General features: G+C 40.3%; 1 non-coding gene across 1 annotated transcript; it reads left to right on the forward strand.

Moving 5' to 3' along the window:
* The first annotated feature begins 2,168 nt into the window (after positions 1-2,168).
* On the forward strand, positions 2,169-2,275 carry LOC113001712 (small nucleolar RNA R71). Its single transcript, XR_003267200.1, has one exon. It is a non-coding gene; the product is annotated as a small nucleolar RNA R71 (small nucleolar RNA).
* Positions 2,276-3,972: the final 1,697 nt, after the last annotated feature.

A 3,972-nucleotide genomic window follows, 5' to 3' on the forward strand; every position in this document is an offset into this window, starting at 1 on the left:
TAGCCTTCTTATGCTTCTTGAGAACTGACAACAACTTCTCCTCTTGCTCATCAGCAAGGGAGGCAGATATAATCACTAGAAAACTCTTGCTATCATCCAAGTAAGCGTATTTTAAATTTGATGGCAGAGGCTTCAATTTTGGTGTGGTCGGCTGGACAGTGGTAGAAGGAGATGGTTTCTCAGCCTTTACCTCATAAAGAAAGTCAGAGGTATGTGTACTTCCTGAAACATGGTTAGTCCTATCTGACTCTATAAAATCAATCTCAAGAGGTAAAACACCACCACCAGACATGCAAACAATATCACTCTCAAATTCACTCTCAGATTCACTCTCAGCATCAAATTCAGACATATGATCAAGTACAATTTCAGACTCAATGCATGAAGAGTGAGAGGCATGTAGATTAGAATAAAGATCAGTCATGTATTCATCAACAACATGGTCAATTATTTCAGCAGATGGGTATTTCATTGCATCCAGAATATTAAAATGAACAGTTATATCACCAAACTCCATGGATAGTGTGCCTGCATAAACATCTATCTTAGTTCTAGCAGTTTTCATAAAGGGTCTGCCTAGAATGATGGGAACTGATCCTTGAGAAAATCCATCTTCCATATTCAAAATATAAAAATCAACATGGAAAATCAGTTCACCAACTCTAACTAAGACATCTTCTATGAAACCAACAGGGTAGGCAACACTTCTATTAGCTAAATGAATTACCACATCAGTTGACTGCAAGGGACCTAGAGATAGAGAATTAAAAATAGACAGAGGCATAACACTAACAGAAGCTCCTAAATCTAGCATGGCACTGTCAAACTTACTATTCCCTATAATACAAGGTATGCTGAATGTACCTGGATCTTTGCATTTTTCAGGAATTTGAGGAACAGATTTACCAATCAATGCGGAGACATTTCTGCCCATGCTAATCTGTTCACTTCCTTTAAGCTTCCAATTATTAGTGCACAGCTCCTTCAAGAATTTGACATATCTTGGAATTTGCTTTATTGCATCCAACAGAGGTATGTTTACCTCTACTTTTCTAAACATGTCCAAGATCTCTTTCTCTGCCTCTTCCATTTTTTTGTTGGAAACTGCTCTTGGAGGGAATGGAAGAGGGGGAATGTGCTGCTTCTGCAAATCAGAATTACCTGTGGAAGAAGATTCACCTGCACAGAAATGGTTAGGTAAATTTTTGTCATCACCTTTTTCTGGAGTAGAGTGAAGTTTGGCAGGTTCATTTGCAGATGAGGAAGGTGCTACGGGTTGAGGTCCTTGACACTGCTTTCCCGACCTCAATGAAATGGCACTGACATTTTTGGGATTTTGGACAGCTTGAGAAAGCAGCTTGTCAGAATTCTGGGACTGTTGTTGATTCAATTGGGTAGCCAATTGTCCCATCTGATTGGTTAAGCTCTGAATGGAGGCTCTGGTCTCTTGCTGAAACTGCATGTTCTGCATAGTCATTTGCCTCACAAGTTCTTCGAGGGAAGGTTGTGGAGGGGCCTCAACTGTTGGTTGTTTCTGGGGTTGTTGCTGTTGTTGGATTGGTGGAGGAATGTATGGTCTGCTTGGGCCAGCAACATTTTGGAAGGAAGGAGCAGGCTGCTGTTGTTGTTGCTGAGGGCTGGACCATCTGAGGTTAGGGTGATTCCTCCATCCAGGGTTGTATTTGTTGCTGGAGAGGTCATAATTGTTCTGCTGTGGTTGATTTTTTTGCTGAGGTTGAGGAGGTCTATTGTAAATATTTGCAGCATAAGCTTCAGGCTGCTCGATTGCTCTAGGTTGCTGCATGGAAGGGCAAAGGTCTGTATGGTGGTCAGCAGAGGAGCACAAACCACAAACCCTTGCAACAGGTACAGATTTCTGATTCAAGGCCAGCTGGGTTACCAAGTTAACCAATGCATTCAGTTTTCCTTCAAGCTTCTTAGTCTCAGATGATGCAGCTGAGTTTGTAGCTACCTCATGCACTCCTTTAATGAATATGGCATCATTTCTGGCGCTAAACTGCTGAGAGTTGGAAGCCATCTTCTCAATTAAATTTCTGGCTTCAGCAGGAGTCATGTCTCCAAGGGCTCCACCACTGGCAGCATCTATCATACTTCTCTCCATATTACTGAGTCCTTCATAAAAATATTGGAGAAGAAGCTGCTCCGAAATCTGATGGTGAGGGCAACTGGCACATAGTTTTTTAAATCACTCCCAGTACTCATACAGGGTCTCTCCACTGAGTTGTCTAATACCTGAGATATCTTTCCTGATGGCTGTGGTCCTGGAAGCAGGGAAAATTTTTTCTAAGAATACTCTCTTAAGGTCATCCCAGCTCGTGATGGACCTTGGAGCAAGGTAATACAACCAGTCCTTTGTCACACCCTCCAGAGAATGAGGAAAAGCCTTCAGAAATATGTGATCCTTCTGGACATCTGGGGGTTTCATGGTGGAGCAGACAATATGAAATTCCTTCAAATGTTTGTGCGGGTCTTCACATGCAAGGCCATGAAACTTTGGAAGCAAATGAATCAGTCCAGTTTTAAGAACATATGGGACATCCTCATCAGGGTATTGGATGCACAAGCTTTCGTAGGTGAAATCAGGTGCAACCATTTCCTTTAGAGTCCTCTCACGGGGTGGAGGTTGTGCCAAGTTCTCAAAATGTGCAAAATCAGAATGCTCAGAATCAGAATGCTCAAAATTATAATGCTCCAAATCAGGATGTTCAAAATCACCAATAACAGAATGCACAAATTCACCAGTAATGGAATGCTCAGGATGATCAAAAGGTATAAAATGATGCCTAACTAATCTATGAAATGTCCTATCTATCTCAGGGTCAAAGGGTTGTAAGTCAGATGGATTGCCTCTAGTCATACACTACATTCAGCATGCACAAGTAGTTGCCTTGTCATGTAAATAAAGGTGCAGGTTTGAACTACAGCTACCCTCAAATGATATCCAAATGAGTTGAAATTTTGTGAGAAACCTTATAAAATGATGAGAAGATAGCACAAAAAAATTCCAGACAAAAATTCAAAGTCTAACTATGAAAGCTAAAATTGGTGGGTTAAGAAAAATAAGTGAATAAAACTTGAAAAATAAAAAACTTTTGACAGAATTGCTTTTTTTGGACGATGGAGACCTCAGCCGGCCTATGGCGGGCTGCCATGGCGTAGGAAATTTTTTTCTACCCCAAATGCATATATAATAATTGCGATTCTGATAACCGGAGCAAAAGTTATGGCCGTTTGAAGTTTTGACAAACACAAAATTTGCTAGTTTTTTGGAACTTTCAAATCTGACCAAACTAAAGGCTCTAGCTATTTTTCCCACAAAATATAGATTAAAAGATGTTACCACAAAAAATTTCAGCCAAAAATAACAACCCTAGCTACTAAAACAAAAAATCACAAATAATTCAGCATGGGTGGTCGCTAAAATCCGTCTCTAATTGATTTCTACTACTACTCTGTTTTGCCGCAAGCAAAAGTGGTCGCTAAGTCCGTCGCAAAACACTTTTCACAGCAAAATACCAGGACACTAAACAACACTAACACACATACTAACACAATACTAACAATTAAACATAAAACACGAAAGGGTTAAACACACAACACTAGCTAGCTATTATGAACCTTTGGACACTGCTCCCCGGCAACAGCGCCAAATTTGATCGAGGCCGCACCTGAATCAAATAAACATGAAAATACAGTAACTAGGAAGTGATCCTAGGTCGTTTCCCAACGAGCAATGACAAACCAAATGTTCATAATATACTTGAGCAGTAACAGTAACGATTGGGGGGGTTTGTTTGTTTCATGATTAAAAAGCAGAACAAGTAAACTGGAATTTTAAACTACTAATATTAAAAACGGGTTGTTTCCTCTGATTCAGAGGCATTCTCTTATCCTGGTTATGGAGATTCGTCCCTACAGTCAACCACTTATCCACCCTATTAATTTACTAAG

Source organism: Glycine max, chromosome 5 (assembly GCF_000004515.6).
Source record: "Glycine max cultivar Williams 82 chromosome 5, Glycine_max_v4.0, whole genome shotgun sequence".
NCBI classification, from domain to species: Eukaryota; Viridiplantae; Streptophyta; class Magnoliopsida; order Fabales; family Fabaceae; genus Glycine; species Glycine max.